Below are 20,621 nucleotides of genomic sequence, written 5' to 3'. Positions count from 1 at the left end.
AGAGGCCTCGATGTTGTTGTTGATCTAGTCATCTAGCGGAGTATGGATGACGACCACAGACACTTTCTAGACAGTCCAGTGGAACGCTAGCAGGCTCATAACCTGTAGGCGTTGTGAATGATGTGTTCACCGGTGTACTCTATCCCCCTCATGGTTGCCTTTAGGACATCTATTGTTAAGGAAACCCCTTTGCAGTAATGTCCATCCCGATGAAAATCCTAGATTAGGTCCCTGGTAATAGATGTTGTTTTAGGGACGTAAAGTGAGGATAACGGGAATGGGTAATGGGGTTATTGTTGGTTGATGAACTAAATATAATTATTTATTGTGGGTTGAAAACCCTATATGCTCACCAGGCTCCCAAGCCTGACCCACTCAGTTTTCCTTTGTATTACAGGTAGTGGCACGAGAGCATAAGTTGGATGACATTGTCAAGATATTTTTGGATTATAGACCAGTAGTTATATGTAACTGTTGTAAGGTCTATTTTGTATTGTTTATGCTTTTGGTCTGTATCGGAACATGACATCCCGAGGTTTTGTTATATAATGAAAATACATTTCTTTATGAAATGTTTTGATAAATTCTTATCATATTTTGTTTTGGGAACAAATTCCGCAACCTTTTTATTAAAATAAGTACTCTGATTTTTATAAAGCATAAACAAAATCGGTCTTTTATGGCCGTGATTTTGGGGATGTCACAGTTGGTATCAGAGCATTTGTTTAAACGAACTAGGAATTTGTAGGAAATTTCTAGACTTAAACTTAGAATGTTAAGTAATGATCGTGAGGAGTGTGTCTAAAATATTTTAGGTAGTACACCTAAATTGATACGAGCACTAGTTTATTTTAGGAAAGATGCCTAAAATGTCTTTATGTGCTAAATGCTATATGCTATTATTTGTTCGGATCTATGGTCTGTTGCCGACCAGATCTGGAAATTTTATGTGCTCAGGTTTCTAAACGTTTAATTACGATATTAGAACTGGCATGTAATTTTTCGAAGTAATAAGGAGGAATATGCGTCTAAACATTCCTCTATCTATATTCTCGTCTCGATACATCGAACGACTGCTTTGGTGTGCAGAACATTATGGTGAAGACTCATAGAGAATTGAGTAAATGGAGGAAATGAAAGGCTTATGATAGTGAATGACACCTATCGGAAGATATCGTAAGAGTGGTATCTTACCTTTAGAATATGTCTGATAAAATGACGGAACGTTTAGAGGAGTACGATACGTCTGAAGTACACCTTCGAGTGGCAGGATGATGGAACGATTGGTGTAATTCTTGAATCCCATCGTCTGGAATTTCCATCACCAACCGAGTTGAAGTAGAATTGATGATTAATGATACGCATGGAAGAAGTCCTAGTAGAGTCTAGGAAATTTTTATGATTAATTGGACACATTCGTATGTGTTAAATTATTTTTTGATTTTAGGACTTGGGGACTGCGAGACAATACATGGGACGAGTATGAGTAGGTGTGAATAGTAGTAGAGATCTATACTACTGGAAGCACAGGACTCACGCTTGGATCAGGGAAAGTCACAAGGTTACCAAGAAACTAGTAATTGATTCCGTTTTATTCAAGTATGCCATTACCATTGTTTCGGTAATGACTAGTAAGATGGTATTAATTCCGACCCTAGTGGTCATATCGAATTGAGTCCGACTACAATGAGTTTGTTATGTGGTTCGGAGAACCAACCTCGATGTAACATCTGACTTAAGTCAGAAGGGTGAAATCAATACGACCAATTGTATCGCGCTCGTTGTTAAAGAAGTTACTAGCTAGAAATGCTACATGCTAAAATGTGGTTATATCGCATTAGAATATGAAGGAAGGTATATTCCATTCTGGAATTTGACTCTAAGAGACTTGAGTCTAAGCGTTGCATCATACGATGAGAGATCATTAGAGCATGACCCATCGGTCTGTTACAATAGATAAAGGAAAGTATTTATCCTAAGAAGAAGAAGGAGTCCACAATAAGGACTTATTGTGTACCTTGAAGGTTGTGATTGAAAGTCCAACATAGTACGAAAAGCAAATGCAAGATTGAGCATCGTCTGCAGTCAAGAAGCCCTAGAGTTAGATACTCTTTCGAGGAAACATAGAAGTTACGGTTATTACTTAGGATGGAAAGATAACGTATGGAATCATTATACAAGTCCTATTTTCGTTGATGATTCCGGGACGTAATCATCCTAAGGGGGAGATAATTGTAACGCCCGTAGATCCGGGCTAGTGAATTTAGAGACGATAAGCATGTAAAATTACTTTTTGATGGAATATTATTTAGAAGGAGTAATCTTAACTAAGTTGTAGTATATGTTACAAGGATTCCGGGACGTACTCATCGTCTTATCATGTGAGTGTATATTCGTTTTCTTCTAACACATAGATATGAAGTATTCTTTATAAAATACGTGTTATGTGTTTATATATTATTTGTTTATTTGAACTAGTTGTTGGATGGATGTTTTGTACATGTTTTAAGCTGTATATAAATGTATATATTTTATCTACTAATATGTTGGGTAGAACATGGGTAGACAGTTGGTGTGTGATGAAATAAAATGATGAGAGGCCTCGATGTTGTTGTTGATCTAGTCATCTAGCGGAGTATGGATGACGACCACGGACTCTTTATAGATAGTCCAATGGAACGCTAGCAGGCTCAAAACCTGTAGGCGCTGTGAACGATGTGTTCACCGGTGTACTCTATCCCCCTCATGGTTGCCTTTACGACATCTATTGTTAAGGAAACCCCTTTGCAGTAATGTCCATCCCGATGAAAATCCTAGATTAGGTCCCTGGTAATAGATGTTGTTTTAGGGACGTAAAGTGAGGATAACAGGAATGGGTAATGGGGTTATTGTTGGTTGATGAACTAAATATAATTATTTATTGTGGGTTGAAAACCATATATGCTCACCAGGCTCCCAAGCCTGACCCACTCAGTTTTCCTTTGTATTACAGGTAGTGGCACGAGAGCATAAGTTGGATGACATTGTCAAGATATTTTTGGATTATAGACCAGTAGTTATATGTAATTGTTGTAAGGTCTATTTTGTATTGTTTATGCTTTTGGTCTCTATCGGAACATGACATCCCGAGGTTTTGTTATATAATGAAAATACATTTCTTTATGAAATGATTTTATAAATTCTTATCATATTTTGTTTTGGGAACAAATTCCGCAACCTTTTTATTAAAAGAAGTACTCTGATTTTTATAAAGCATAAACAAAATCGGTCTTTTATGGCCATAATTTTGGGGATGTCACATTATTAGCAATATCACTCCATAATTGTAACGCCCGTGTTTCTAGGCTAGGCATTAATATTGACATAATAGTCTAGGTTAACCTTTTTAACTCATTTAGAAAAAATGAAAAAGAATTATGTGAATATTACGTGAAAATTATGTGTTTTATGCTTAATTATTAGGGTTTAAATAATTAAGAATAAAAATGAGCGTCAAAATTAAATATTAGATAAAGCCGATATCTATTAAAAAAACTTGTAGTGGGCGTGACAAGGATTATGGATATATAAAGAATGCCGAAATCCGAGTTATAACGAAGAAGTTATGACCTGTCGAAGTTTCGCGATAAACCGGCACGGTGCCGAATGTTGTAAAAAGTGAGTTTTCGATAAACAACTTTTTAGCCTTAGTGATCTAAACGAAACTCGTAGTGTTCGTTAAACAGAGAGTAAGTATAAAAAGAACGCCCAAATCTGACTTCGTATGAGGAAGTTATGATTTTTCGAAGTTTCAGCTTAGTAGTAGACAGCTAAAAACTCGAATTTTAGATCGAGCGATTTTTAGCCGACACGACCTAAACGAGAATCGAAGGTCTCGTCATTAGTAGCACAACGGTAAAAATTCTGACGAAAACGGACGTCGGATGAAGAAGTTATGAATTTTTAACGGATTTCCTGTCCCGGTCTGTTAAAAATAATAATTTAAAAATTAAAGTCAAAATTAGCCGACGAAGTCTAAACGAAAGTTGTAGAGCGTAATTTTACCTATGCGTTCATATAAAGAACGTCAAAAACGGAGCTCGTATGCGAACGTTATGGATTTTAGAAGTTTTGGCGCGAAAACCGAGAAATTTCGCATAGGTGGCTTCGGCCACGTCACCTTCGCTTAGAGCATGCCACGTATCCGAAATTTGGCTGAGTCATCCGAGCTGCTGAGTCATCCGAAGGGGTCCACTAGGAGTCCGACGCGTGTCCTTTTCCTCGTGTCCGAGTCTCACAGAAGGAAGCCACGTCCGAAGCCTCGGACTAGACTGCGGTCCAATCGGAGGCTGCCACCGAGACCCTCGCACATGCGAGCCATGTGCTGCGCGCCTTCGCCCTGTTGCCGCGTGTCCTCGCCTGATGACTCCCCTTCTAAGCCGACTTCGGATCTCACCCTATAAATAGAGGGATTGCGAGATCTTCCGGCTACTTTTGGAAAATGGGCATTTTTCACCCCTTTTTCAATATTTTTAGCATTTTGACTTCCCCCGATGCCCCGAGATCATTTCCAACGCCCGGAACACGTCTCGGAATGCCCGAGAAGCCCGGGAAATATATTTTTTCGGTTTTGAAGCCCGAACCTCGCAGAGCCCGGTTTCTCAATAAAACTCCCGGTTTTATTAGAAACAATCGTTTTAGGCAACGAAGTGCTGCCCGGTTATCGTTAAATCATGTGAGTGTGTAGTAACTTTCACCTTACACATATATATGAAGTATTTTCTTTAAAATACGTGCTATGTGTAAATATATTAATTGTTTAATTAAGGTGACTGTTGAATAGATGTTTTATACAAGTTTTAAACTGTGTATGTATTTTTATCTACAAATATGTTGGGTAAAACATGGGTAAATAAATTAGATGATGTATGATGAAATAAAAGTGATGAGAGATATCGATGTTTAAGATGATCTAGTCATCTAACAGAGTATCGACAACGGCCATAGACTATTTTAGATAGTCCAGTGGAACGTTAGCAGACTTGTAATCGGTAGATATGTTTGAACTATATGTTCATAAGGTGTTCTCGAACTATATGTTCATTAGGTGTTTTTGAACTATGTGTTTATCCGTTAGTTCTTCTTTTTGACACTATTACGTGTCGGGGTACGGGAGCGTACGGGAGTACTTTATCAGTATTTTCCCTATACTTTTATTTTGAAGAGCTTTGGAGTCTTTGTTTCTTTTATGAAGTGATCGGACGAGTTTCATGAGTCAGTGATATAGATCATGAGTTAAATAGTGGGTGTGTGATTTAAGGTGAGTTGGATAGTTGAGATGATCAGTGATATAGATCATGAGTTGAGAGTGAGTGGTGAAATATGAGAAAAGCCATACCCAAACGTTGGCGTGAGTGGTGCAATATGAGAAAAGCCCTTACCCAAACGTTGGCCCCCGTCATTCCGCAGAGTAGGGAAGACAACCATGGACTATTCTAGACGGTCTGTGGAACACTAGCAGGCTTGCAACCTGTAGGTTTTAATGAACTTAAGTGTTCATTCGCTGTACTCTATCCCCTTTATGGTTGCCTTTAGGGCATGTATGGCTGAGGAAACCCCTTAGTATGTTCATCAACTGTACTCTAAGAACCCATTGACAAGTATTGCAGGGGGTAACTCCCGTGGGAAATACCGTCGATGAATAAGAGCTATGGGCTTAGCACATGGCGACGATGTGACTTCGTGCCTATTTGACAGAAATTGTTGAAGGAAAGCAATGTTGTCACCCCGATGTTTGTCTTATCTGACATATATTGCAGAGGGAAGTAATGTTGTCACTTTATAGGTTGTATTATGTTAGGATGTCTTGTTTGACATAAATTGCTGAGGAAAGCAATGCTGTCACCCCTTGTGAAAATCCTTAGGCTAGGTCCCTTGTGATAGTTGTTTTAGGGACGTAAAGTGAGGATAATGGGAATGAGTAATTAGGGTTATTTTGGTTGATGAAATTAATAAATTTATTTTTGATTGAGAACTTAATAAGTTTATAATTTATTGTGGGTTGAAAACCCTATATGCCCACCAGGCTCCCAAGCCTGACCCACTCAGTTTAATTGTATCACAGGTATCGATACGAAGTTGCTTTACACTGAGAGATTAAAAGAGATGTAGATCACTAGTGTAAATGAATGTAAGTTTTGTTTATGCATATGTTTTTGTATTGACAATGACATCCCAATGGTTTAAGTGAATAAAATACATTTCTTCGGAAATGATTTAATAACATATTTATCATGTTTTTCTGGGAACAAATTCCGCAACACTTTTAATCAAATGATTACTCTGAAATTATTTTAAAAGCATAAATTAAACCGGTCTTTTCTGACCGTGATATTGGGGATGTCACAATAATGATTCTTGGGCATATAGATCCAACAAAAACCAACATATTTTCAGTATCCTGCTTTGCATCAACAACTATTAGAGTAACTTGAATGAAGACAGAGAAGAGATTAGGGAGATTGTCTTATGGTATATGAAAATTCACAAAGTTTTGCTGCAGACTATATAGATACTACCCTCAGTTTGAAGATTCGTCATTGATCACAAAGGGAGAGAATGTAGAGTTTATCTATGTTGTCATATGGCGAACCTTAGGTAGTGTCTTAGATTTCGAATAGTCTGTAAATAGCGAAGGTCAACAAGACTTCATTATGTAATGCATTTACTAGGAACTTTAGAGATTCACAATGTAATGTCGAGTCCTAGTATTTTTTGTATCTATAAGTATCCTATAAATAGGGTAGGTACATTAGAGCGTCGTAACTTTTCGGTATTTCTACGCACTGAGCTTTCTCTTACTGCGACTCTTTTGTACTCATTCCAGATCTATTAAGCTTAAACCATATCTTATTTTGATCACCATGTTCAAACTTACTCTGATTTTACTTTGATTGCTCAAATTTTAATTTAAACATCCTTTCAAAATAGACTTGAATTATATTCATATGGACAATGACTTCAAAAACTTGATGTGTAAAAGATATAGACTTGAAAATACAAATCTTGTTTTACATTTATTATTTCCTAACAAAACCAAACTGACTATCCACACCAGGCAGTGTACCTGATTAGTGACAACATAGCTTAGGTAAGTAAGGGTGTCGAACACATGGGGAATCTAATTGTACTAATTAAAATAAATGAAACAAAGCAATTTTGAAATAAAAAAAATACCAAGCTTGTAAAAAAATGAATAAAAGTACTTTCATTTTGAATTTGAATCTCCTCATGATTATGTTTAATTCATTCAAGTGCAATGGAACTTAACAGAAATTCACTGATTAACTTAATATTGATATCTTTAACCCTATGATTTTAAGTTATCTACCAACAAGGATAGCTTTCCTAGACTCAGTCTATTCGTTCATATTATATAATGAATCAATGGGTATGATCAGTCCCAAGGTTAGTGGAAACTTCTGAAATTGTCCAAGTTATTAGATCAATAAAAAAATATTAATATCAATTCTATTATGTTTAACCTAGGGTATCACTCCACTAGTCACAATTTCCTACGCTCCCGACTCAGTTTTTCAGCTTGGACAAGTTAATAAACAACGGGATTCAAGATACATTATCTGAACCTAATCATAAATCATGCACTCAGTTACATAAACATAATTAAATCAATATCGATATTTATGGATCTTTCGTTAAGCATTAACATAATAAATTGAATACTATCAAACTCTATTCAAAGAATTAAAACATAATCAATCTTGAATCATCTACATCTAAACGAAAGTTTGGGGTTTTAGCCCATAATCATAACTAAATAACTAAAAGTAAAAAGGAAGTTAAACAAAATGCAAACCATAATTCTTTAAAACTTCAACTGCATAAATCTTCAGTTCTTTTTTTCTCCTAGGGTTTTGGACATTCCCTTGCTCTCCAAATCTTCTTCTCTACTCTCAAGATCTTCTAACCTTTGCCAACCTTCCGATTTTACAAAAATCAACGTAATTTATACTTATTTCAGACCAACTTAAATTGCAGCGTGGGGGATACTATCACGAACTTGTCTAGATATCTTCAACCATTTTGGTGATATCTTCAATTTGAATTTTGCTTAATCTTCAAGCTATATATTTCATCCAGAAAATGCTCTAAATATCTTCTATTTTATCTCTTAGCCCTTATAATGTTCAAAATACAAATTTATATCTTTTAAGTACCAAATATCTATAAAAACATGTAAAAGTATATTAAATATAACTCTAAGATTATGGATAACTCATCACATATCAAAATACCCCACACTTATCTTTTGCTATCAACAAGCAAATTATTATTAAATTAACTAAAATTTCAAGATAACCCTTAATTTAAATTTTCCGAATATATTCAAATTCAATGCACATATCTATGTGCCATCCAAAATAACTTTCCCAACTTTAAATACCCACAATCTTCATAAAGGTACTACTTAATGTGAACAATACACACTTCTGCATATATATATATATATATATATATATATATATATATATATATATATATATATATATATATATATATCATTAAAACTTATATACCATTGGAATGTGGGAGGTGGTATTCCAAAAAGAAATATAAATTGCGAAAGTAAAAAAATATATGGTAACTTGACAGAATTATCTTAACATTAAATGTCCTTATTAAAAGGGTATATTCGAGGGCATGCAAAAGTGTGTATTGCTTACATTAAGTAGCAACCATTTATGAAGATTGTGAGTATTTAAAGATCGGATACTTGAGTGTATCCGATCAATACAAACCGGACATGGTCTTACTTTCATGGGAAGTTATCCATGTATGACTTTGTAGTGGTTTGACTCTTGTAGACCCACTTGCATGTGGTAGTATAGCCTTGTGACATGACAGATATATATATATATATATATATATATATATATATATATATACAGAGAGAGAGAGAGAGAGTGAGAGAGAGAATTAGGATCATATATAACCAATATATATTGTGTGAATGTATGACCAATTTTGGTCCAATCAATAGTCTGGAGTAATTATGGAATCTTGTAATTAGTTTATTTATTTTTCATTAATTACTAAGCAATATATATGGAATTAATAAAATTACGGTTTGAACAATTGTATTCAAATATTCATCATATTCATTCTTATATAACAATCTCACCATAACAATTAAAAAAAAACTTACGGGAGATAATCAACTATAGAATGGGAAAACAAATTTTCAACCTCCATGGATTTTGACGTTGATTGTTTCAAATATTAGAGGAATCATGGTTTTTTTTATGTTTACAATTAATGTTGATTCTTTAAAGAATGAATGTTGATTTAATAAAAAAAATCATTAAAATATGAATTAAGGTTTCGATTTGGGAGGTTAATCGTACACGACTAAGGTTCCGATGTTGGAGGTTAATTGTAGTGGATTAGATGATTCTTAAAGAATCTATTTGTTATCACTACTTATCAGTAGGTTCAATTGATTTTGTGTCTAACCAAACACATTCTTTAAGAATATATTTATTTTTACTACACACTGTATGTTTAATTAATTTTATGTGAAACTGAACACATTCTTTAAGAATATATTTTGTTTTACCACGATTAATTTTGTGTGTATCCAAATTATTTTATATTCCTCAAGAATTCCCATTTGATGTTATTACATTGGCTGCGTAAAAGAATATTGTATTTTCTTCAAGAATATGATATACAATATTCATGAATCATTCTTAAAAATTGAAATTCTTAAAGAATGAAATCTATTGCATGTATGAAGATAGTTTTATGGACTTACGTTTTTTTTTAAATGATGTTTAATTATCAATGTTTACTTTTGTAAAATAATATAACTAAGTATTTAATAAAAAGCTCATTAAATTATGCAATTAATTAGTAATCTTTCCTTTTTAAATATAAGTTAATAGACTAAAATACAATTATAATTAAATAAGTGTAATTATATAGTAAATGATATCCTATGTTCATCATATGTACCCTCAAATCACACCAATTCCTTTTTTTTAAATCAAATGGATAAGAAATGGTCATACATTCATACAATAATTGTAATTCATATTTAATCCTAACCCTATATATATATATATATATATATATATATATATATATACTAGGAAAAGGCCCGTGCTTTGCACGGGTCATTCTTTTTAGAAAAAAATGAAGGGTAGAAGAATATGTTTGACGGAAATTCCAAAGAAAAAAAAATGATAGAAGAATACGGTAGACAAAAATGATAAAGAATAAAGAAAAAATGTTGTAAAGAAGTAAAAGTGAAAGTTTAGTGGCAAAAATATAAAAAAGTAAAAATAAAGTGGCAAAATTATAAAGAAGTAAAATAAAGTAATCAAATTATGATGATGAGAAGTTTCATTTGAAACTTCCCATGTGCTTTAATATATATATATATATATATATATATATATATATATATATATATATATATATATATATATATATATATATATATATATATATATAATGCCTCCATTGATATCAAACACCAATCTTAAATCAAGCCAAAAGAAATAAAATGAACGAACCCTGATTAGATTCCAAAACTGTAACATGCAACCATTGGGGAGATAGTCGTTATGGTACATTTTTTGCTTCCTTAAATTTGCTTGTATCTACACCTAGATTCATGAATCAGAACAGGGAACAATGGAAAATAATAAGGATGAAAATTACCTGTAAACCCAATGATTTTCAATAAGAACACATGGTAATACGCGTCACTAGATCAGCGAAGGAAGCATAAATCGGTCAATTGCAGTCGATTTGAGAACTTACGATTCGCCGAATTAGGGTTTTTTACGTATGATTTGGTCGGACTGGTTGTTAGGTATGAATCTAGACGTTCGGTTGGAGGAGATGGAGAATCTGTTGAGATTTCGAGGTGCAGAAGATGAAGCGTTGAAGGAGAAGGGAAGATGAGAACGATTGAATCTACGTTATGGTAAATTCTGTCGATCGGGGGTGAATTCTTTGTTGAGAGGAACATTATGTGCAACGATCATGAAGAATTGAGTCGACATTTTGGCAGAATGCGACGTTTAGGAGTGGGTTACGTGGAAGCGTTAGAACTCCATGAATTTGTTTTAGAAGGCATCACAATAAAAGGGCTTATATATATAGTAATGATATATATATATATATATATATATATATATATAGAGAGAGAGAGAGAGCGAGAGATGTAACACTGAGAGTGTTAGTGTGAGCTATTTATTTGTCTAGATCTAGCTTATACTTTTTTGTAACACCTTTCATGATCGAATACAACTCTTAAACACCCAAATCACCGCGTTCTTTGTGTGTTCTTTCATTCCGCATGCCAAATCAAATTCTCAAATTCACATCAATTGGTATCAGAGCAGGTCTTCAAAGATCAAATCGATTTTTTGAAGAAACGGTTCTCGGTTTGGCTACATTCAACACAATTGGAACGTTTATGGCGAGTCTCTCGATGATCTCTCTAAATCTCTTTGATTCGTGCTTGTGTTCTTGAATTTTTTTATCATTTTGACCCATTGGATCAATTTTTTTTTGAAAACCCATTTGTTATGATCCAATAATTTTTTACATTAATCAAGCCCGATCCAATCCAATATTCTTTGTTTGATTCGATTATCATTTTGCAAATATTATTTTGAATCAAAATCTATCCCAAATGTGAATTGAATTTCTTTTTGTTAATATAATGATCCAAAAGAATGAATCCACACTTCTTCTTAATCCGATATTAAATTGATGAAAGCCCAAAGATTCACTAAAATCAGTGTGATACATCTGCTTGCAACGTTTTTTGTCATACGCTTTACTCAGTTGTACTATCAATTCCATATATCTCTGTTCTTAATCGATTGTTCTTGAGTTTCGATTTCGCTTTAATAATATTTATGAATAATCGATTAGAAGTTCTTGTCAATCAGAAGTTGTGAATGGAGTTTATGTGATTTGTTCTGCTAAAAAAACCGATTTTGTTCAAGTTGAAGTGTAGAAATCGTCAAATTGGTTTTTTGATTTTGATGAACTTGACCAAGAACACATGAATGTGATGAAGAACAGTTGGATAATCACGTTTTGATCAGAAATTTGGCATAAGAATCATCAATTTGATGTTTGTTGATCTTTGACTTCGAAAAGTCAAACCCATAAAAAGTCAAATTCGATTTCTATGGGTTGATTCGATGAATTGAATGCTGAAATTGGTTAATACAAGTTGTTTTGAGGCGATGGATGTCGAAATCAAGTTTAATTTGGGTTTAATTTTGAAATTGATGTTTTTGATGTCGAACACAGTGACACAAGTGTTCTTGTTCGCGACATGTGGTCGTGGGTTGGAGTTTCGATTTTGTTTAATTGGTTTGAAATCAAAATCGTTTGTTGTTTATGGTGAATGCGAAAGTGTTTTCTTGGAAACCTTAGCATCAAACAGGCATATAAGGTCTCGATTGACCAGGGTTCGATTTTGTGTTAGAGATTGACAAAGTCAAGGTCGCATGTGATGTTTAAAATTTTGGTTCGCATCAAAGAATAGAAATATTGTTCGCAATCTGTGATGTGTTGCAGACGTTCGAATTCTGGATTTGTGATTTCTAATGGTTACAGGTCAAGGGTCGAGGTTGAAAACTAAAAGCGAAGGCTATGTGATTGGAAATTCGAGTTTAGGGTCTCAAAGTATTGATGTCGATGTTGAAGGCTTCGTTATGGGAAATTAAATTTGGACTTCGCTTTTGTGTTGATATATTGATGACGAACAGATGGTCGATGGGTTTGATTTCGAAGGATTGAAGATTTGGGATTGATATCGATGGGTGTATGCTTGATTTCGAAGGGCTGGAGTCGAGCATCGATATGTAAAACGAAGGCTGTGGATTCGTTGTCGACAATCCTTAGCTACGCTTCGTTGGCAAGGACCTTTACGCACTTCGTTGACGAGGACCATAAATGATTCGTTATCAAGGGATCATTAAGATGAAAAGTGAAGAACATTTTGTGAATTTGGGAAGTGAGCAACATTTTCGAAAATGGCCCTTATTCTTTAAACGAATTAACACTTTTACCCACATTCGAAATGGTGACGAAACTTATGAAGAATGAAGAAGTTTCATTTCGAATCCCTGAAGTTCGTGAGAAATGGCAGAATTAACCCAACTTCGACATTGGGCTGAAAATTCTGAGAAATTGGATTATTTATGAAACAGGCCCCCTGCAGTTAATGCGAATTAACACTTTATGCCCAGTTTTGCAAATTGGGGTAGTGTTTTGCATCTTAGGCTGTTTTGGGCGCACCAGGTCACTGTAGAATTTTGAAATTGACAGTTTCTACCCAAATTTGTGAAATTTTGTCAAAGGCGGTCCGTGAACGAATTCGAAAATTGAAGATTTTTTGGATTTTCTGGATTTTTGCAAAAAGTTTATGCCATATGTTAAGGGGGAGTTTTGGATAGAAAAATTCCGTAATTGAGTGCTTTCTCATTCCTTTTTGGTTTTATAATCATTTTTCGATTATAAAAAGGGGGGAGAATTAATTATGAGAATTCGAAAGTTGAATTTTTCATATTACGCATACTTGAAGACCGAAGTGACCTTGAACAACGAAGTTTATGAAGTGATTCAATTGGAGATTCGGAAGTGATTAGTTCATGATGGGTTTGGACTTATTGAAGATTTTTGGGGTGTGCTTTTATGCTCAACTTTTGGGTAATCTTGTGGAGATTTGGATACTCCTAATTACCTTTTGATACTCGGTTTGTATGGTCTCACACTCTAGAACTCGGATTGGAAGGTCATTAAAGAATTTAAGATTTGAAAATCATTTTTACATGTGTCACGCTTGAGGCTTGGTTCGCGGAGTTGCTCGATTTTGGAAGATTTGAAGCGGGTCATCCATTCCTAACCTTGAGGGGGAGAATGTTGGGATGCAAAGTTATCCATGTATGAATTTATAGTGGTTTGACTCTTGTGGACCCACTTGCATTTGTTAATATAGCCTTGTAACATGAGAGATATAAATAGATAGATAGATAGAGAGAGAGAGAGAGAGAGAGATGTAAACACCTTTATATAAGGTGGGTTCCATACCACTTATAGAGGTGTGCTTGAGAGATGTAACATTGAGAGTGTTAGTGTGAGCTATTTTTTTTTTGTCTAAATCTAGCTTATACTTTTTTGTAACACCTTTCATGATCAAATACATCTCTTAAACACCCAAATCACCGTGTTCTTTGTGTGTTCTTTAATTCCACATGCTAAATCAAATGCTCATAATTCACATCATACATTTTGAATCAAAGAGAGCAGCGCTCAAAGTTCGAAGCCAAAGTTGATGAAGGAGTGTTTCTGGGATACTCTAGTGTGTCCAAGGCCTTCAGGGTATTCAATATTTCAAGGAAGACTATTGAGGAAAATTCTCATGTCACGTTCGATGAAGACTCATTCATCCATGATCAGATTGATCATCCTTCTTCTATTCCGAATGAACTTACTTTCAGTCCTTCAGACCCTGTTCTCGAGTTCTTGACAACTGTCACAAAGCCTGTTGTTCCCAATATTGATCAACTTGTCAATTCTCATGCTGACTCTGAAGATCAGGTTGTTATCTCTAAAGAAATCGATCCATCTAACTCTTCAAATTAGGAAGATTCAGTTCCGAATAGCACGAATGAGAGTATTAATCTTAGAATTCTTCGAGATCATCATGAATCTCAAGTCATTGGAGATGTAAATTCTGGGATTCTTATTCGTAGCAGAGTTAACAACAACTTCTGCATGTTTTTGAATTTTGTCTCGGTGATCGAACCAAAGAATGTTGTTGATGCTCTCAAGGAAGCTGACTGGATCAAAGTTATACAAGACGAGCTGAATAAGTTTGAACGTCATATTGTGTGGACTCTAGTTCCCAGGACTCAAGGAAAACCCATCATTGGTACTGGATGGGTGTTCAGAAACAAGATGGATGAAGATGGAATTGTCATTAAAAACAAAGCAAGACTTGTGGTCCAAGGATTTTGTCAACTGGAAGGGTTAGACTATGACGAAACTTTTTCCCATGTTGCTAGACTTGAAGCAATCCGTCTATTCCTTTCCTTTACTTCATCTAAAAATTTCAAAGTCTATCAAATGGATGTAAAGACTGCCTTCTTACATGGGGATCTTCAAGAAGAAGTCTTTCTAAAAGAACCTCCATGATTTGAAAGTGAAGAATTTCCCAATCATGTATATCGTCTTTATAAAGTTGTCTATGGTTTGAAGCAGACACCCAGTACATGGTACGACACATTGGATAGTTATCTTCTGGAAAATGGATACAAACGAGGAAAAACTGACAACACCTTGTTTATCAATAATTCAGGATCTCACATCATCCTTGCTCAAGAGTATGTTGATGATATTATTTTCGGATCCACTGATGATAAAATAAGTTATGAGTTCGTTGAAGTTATGGCAAATAAATTTGAGATGAGCATGATGGGTGAACTAACTTTCTTTTTAGGTTTGTAGGTTAAACAACTAATTGATGGAATATTTGTTTGTCAAGCTAAATATATTACATACATAATGAAGAAGTTTGGCTTTTTAGATAGAAAACCAACAAAGACCCCAATGTCTTCATCAACGTCTATCTTCGCTGATCCAACTGGAACTGATGTGAATGCAACTCTAAACCGAGGAATGGTAGGTTAACTTCTCTATCTTACAGTCAGTCGCCCTGACATTATGTTTTCCATCATATTGTGTGCACGATATCAAGCCTATCCAAAGGAATCCCATCTTCTCGTTGTAAAAAGGATCTTTCGTTACATGAAGCATACACCCAATCTTGGGTTATGGTATCCTCGCGATTCTGAGTTCAAGTTGGTGGGATATACTGATTCAGATCATGGTGGATGTGGTATTGATCGAAAAAGTACTTCATAAGGGGCTCAAATGTTGGGAGATAGACTTGTGAGTTGTCCAACAAGAAGCAGACATCAGTGGCTTGCTCTACCGCTGAAGTTGAATATATAGTCACTGGAAGGTGTTGTGATCATATTCTCTTGATTCAGAATCAGCTATTAGACTATGGTCTTAACTTTCCGAAAACTCCCATCTGCTGTGACAACACTAGCGGCATTCGGATGATACAAAACCTGATGCAGTACTCCAAGACCAAGCACATTGACATTCGTCATCACCTCATCAGGGACATAGTTGAAAAGGGAAAAGTTGAGTTGTTCTACATTCCATCCACTGATCAACTGGCTGACATTTTCACTAAGGCATTGAATGAGAATACCTTGAATAAATTGATTGTAGATCTTGGCATCCTTCAGTGACTTAATCCTCTTCTAACTCGCTTAAAATAAATTTGTTTTTCTTTGCTTTCTTAAGAAACAAAAACACAAAAACAAGTTCTTCTTTTATTATGCTTTCGTTAAAGAAGTTTACATAGTTTGCTCAAGTTTTGCATCTACTGTTTACAAGTATTTTCTTTTCTCTCTATTCTCTATATTTCAGGTCTATCAATACTTTGTCTACGGTAAATTTGCACCTCTTCCTTCTGGATTTAGAAAGAGTTGGGGTCATTCAGAATGTTTTTATTGCTCTAGTTGTTAAGAAGAATATTCGCATCATGTCTTCTTCTTGTTTACAATAACTTCCTTCTCCTCCACTCACTGTTATGGATGCAAGAAGCCACCATAAATACAATGAGTCTTACTTTCATCTACTGACTCATAATCTGATAAAACATTGAGTGCCCTCATTTTAATCTTGTTAACTCGATGGTTATTCAAATTTGAGCCCATTAAATCGTTGGTTACAAAGACTGGTTCCTATTCTTCTCTTGTTCTTGGTGAGCATGAAGCTTGGAATCTATCTGCAACACTTCAACGATTAAACACATCTTCACTCTAGGTTTGTTGTGAATTATATTTGGTATTGATGCTTTTGTTCTTGTTTGATCACTTTTTTAGAGAATGTATTAAAGGGGAGATATCTAGAAGAAAGGAAACTAATTCACGAGCTTTTAAATCAAAAGATTTTCTAGCATCATTTTTATGATTCTACAGAAAAAGGCTACGTAAAGATCCTCTAAAAAAGTTGTATATTCCTTTTTAACCATTCATTTCTTGACCATATCTTCACTGTTATTTCTTTACCATTTTTGTCTTTTACCATATTAAATGAATTGATAGAGAATTATAAATTCTAGACTAAAACTTAACTTTATGATACAGAAGATTAACCACTTCTTGTTGATAAGTTTACTATGTTTATGATTCGCGCTGATTTTACCTCAGCATGATTGAAACACTCCATTCTCTCCCAATCTCTTATTCATAAAACTTAACGACACACTGTGATATACCATACACTGATAAAAGTTTGAAACTCTGTATCGATTGTTATTCTATGTACCGTAGGCTATCACATGCACCAACCCCTTCTTGCCCATAAATTCGTCTTAAAAGCATTATGATTCAGCAAAACATACCATATGTTGATGAGCGCTTGACACATCTGTGCTGATAGTTACGCTATGTATTGTAGCTTATCACACGCACCAATCCATTCTCACCTGACATTCTTCTTTAGAATCTTTTGATTTAGTGTATGAAGCCAGACACTAATGAAAATTTGAAAAATCTGTGTCGATGGGTATATCGTTGTCCGTGATATATTACACACACCTACCCATTCTTTCCCAACAAATCTTCTGTTAAAGAAGTTAATTTTTAAGTGTATTTGCCATACTTTAATAAAACTTTAACACTCTTTGCCGATGGGTACATTTCGTACCATAATGTATTATTCACATCATTCCACTCTCGCCCTTTATTCTTCTAATAAAAGAAGTTAATCATTCAGCGTATAAAACCATACGCTGATGATACTTCACAATTATGTGTAAGTGGTCTACTTATGAAACAACACAATAGTGTGATACACCAAATTCCCTCCTACCCTTTAACTTTATTTGATGTTTTCTTTTATTTCAGGTTACTTGTTGTCTTCTTGTAAAAAAAAGGATTATTCTATGATCATTCAATAGAAAACACTCTTGAAACAAGATGGTTATACATCTAAGGGGGAGCAAAACTCAGCTATTTTTTATCTGAGGGGGAGATTCATACACCTTCTCAGAAGAGCTATAGAAGAAGTTTTCAAAGTGTTTCTCAGACGCATTCATTTTCTCAGGGGGAGCAAAAGAAGGAAAATATTAAACCTTCAATCTTACTCTTAGGGGGAGCAAAAGTTGAAGAAGTTGTTGAAGATTAGTTTTAACATCATCAGATAGGGGGGATTGTAAGGTCACACCTTATGATCTTATGAGTTAAACACCACACGCTGACCACCAACGCCAGCGCCAACACCCGATCTTATAAGTGTCAGCGTGAACTTCATAATCTAAGTAACTTATGTATATTAGGCAGTTATACATATATATATATATATATATATATATATACATACATACATATATATAATAGATTTCTAATTCGTAATCTTAGTGATTAGGATCAGACCTTTACTTAGATAGGTATACATCCCTGAATTAGTGGAATTTTAGTTATTGTAATCGTATATAATCAACATTAGGGTGAAACCCTAATCTATGCCTTTGTGACCGTATTTGTGACATTGTTCTCTTGGTGAGTACATTCTTTCTTAGTGAAAGTATCTTTGTAATTATTCATGTTCTTTAGTTTTTCTGTTTAATCTTTGTTTACTTTGTTTGTTCTTTGTTATTCATACTTGAGTGTATCCAATCGATACAAACCTTCACATTCTTTCGTAAGACGTGGACCATTACAATTGTCACAACCTATTTGTATCACATGTACTGATTGGGACATTTTCGTCATTAATTTACCCATGTCATCAATTTTTGAAATTAAAGCTTCTATTTCCTCATAATTGATCAGATGTTTCTTTTTTTTAATAGAGGTATCCCTAGCAGATAACCATTGGTGTGAGTGTTGTACTAATTCATCTATTATTTATTTACCTTCACTGGGTAATTTCTTAGGTATAGGTCCTCTAATATCGACCAATTGTCTAGTAGCAGTATTTAACCCATTATAAAAAGTTTGTACCTCTTGATCACTATTAAGGTCATGTTTAGGAAATTTCTGCAACATACGTTTATAGCACTCCCATGCTTCATATAATGTTTCTTCGTCTTATTGCTGAAAATTTTGAATTTCAACTCTTTTCTTTTCAAGTTTTGATGGAGGACTAAATCTTGCAAGAAACTTTGTTTTTAGGTCGTTCCATGTCAAAATTTCTCCTATTGGTGTTGTTTTTTTTTCAATCTTTAGCTGCTCTAGTGAGTGTGATAAGAAAAACTTGAAGCATCACTTGATCTTCAAAAGCATTTGGTATGTTGAAATAATCAGCAATCTTAATCACATATTCTACATGTTGAATAACATCTTCATGATCTTTGCGAGCAAATTGTGTTACTTTTAATAGATGAAGAAAATGCACCTTTAGTTCAAAATTAAGATTCTCAAGTGTTGTCCTTTTTACTCCAAAGTCTCTGCTTTCACTGTTGTGTGCCATATATTGCTCCAGATTCATTGTGTATGCCATGTTTTCGTCCTTAGCCTTTAGACTTTCTAGTTCTTTATTATTTTCTACTATTTCTTTCCTCTTATATGCTCTAATCATTTTCTTAGGATTGTCGACTGCGTCTGTCAAAACTGATGATGAGCCTTTGGTCATAAATTTCCTGCTCAACAAATAACAGTAAAAGTAGTTATCTGAAAACAATAAATAAAATTTAAACTGCTTTGATTTTAGCAGCAAGATAATGGGAACGAGTTACGACTTGCGACAAGAAACTTTAACTGATAAGGATAACTGCATTGAATAGATAAAATATGATTATTTTACTATTCAAGCAAGGGTTTATCCAGGAGATTCCCTATCTATAAATATGATTCTTGGCATCATCATTTTGTTCCTAGCCTTCCAAGAAGGATGAAATCCGAATTTCATTTTCCTCTCTTCTCTCCTTTCAATTTCTAGGGTTCTAGGGTTTTGTTTGTGAGTCATTAGAGGCGTTCACACTTTTGGCGTTTGTTTTACATGAGCTTTTGAAGATCAACAGAGTTAGTATAATTGTTATACTAAAAGGTATGTTATATAATCCTTGTACTTTTACGTTTATACTTAGTTTGTTCAAAGTTTCATAATATGTTGCTATATTGAGAAAATGTGATAGATCTCTAGGTTTTATGTGCCCGTAATTAGATTTTATGAGGTTTCTGTTATGCAATTATTTATTTTGTAACCTAAAAAACCCATCAATATTAACTTGCCGTTCTAAAAAAAATTACTTAAAACTTAATATATTAAAAGCACCAAATTTCAATAAATTACGTTAAAAGTTAAAATACCATCAAACAATAGTTTTAAGAATTAAAGACATTTTAAAACATCGTCAAACCAATAACATAAATAATTATATTATATATAATTATTAACTGAATAATAAATATTATATATTCGTATCTGTTGTTTTAAATTCGCCGCCATTCGATTATTGGAAAATTAAAATTGCATCAAACGGGAAGTTTTCGGTTTTTGGA

The 20,621-nt window shown here is 34.2% G+C and overlaps 1 non-coding gene across 1 annotated transcript; it reads left to right on the top strand.

Annotated features, from left to right (window-relative positions):
- Positions 1-19,137: 19,137 nt before the first annotated feature.
- Positions 19,138-19,244, top strand: LOC145110503 (small nucleolar RNA R71). Its single transcript, XR_013709882.1, has one exon. It is a non-coding gene; the product is annotated as a small nucleolar RNA R71 (small nucleolar RNA).
- Positions 19,245-20,621: the final 1,377 nt, after the last annotated feature.

Source organism: Lactuca virosa, chromosome 4 (genome assembly GCF_052849685.1).
Source record: "Lactuca virosa cultivar CGN04683 chromosome 4, Lactuca_virosa_CGN04683_v6, whole genome shotgun sequence".
In the NCBI taxonomy this organism is placed as follows: Eukaryota; Viridiplantae; Streptophyta; class Magnoliopsida; order Asterales; family Asteraceae; genus Lactuca; species Lactuca virosa.
The sequence above is the reverse complement of the archived record's forward strand: the minus strand, read 5'-3'. Positions and strand labels throughout refer to the sequence as shown.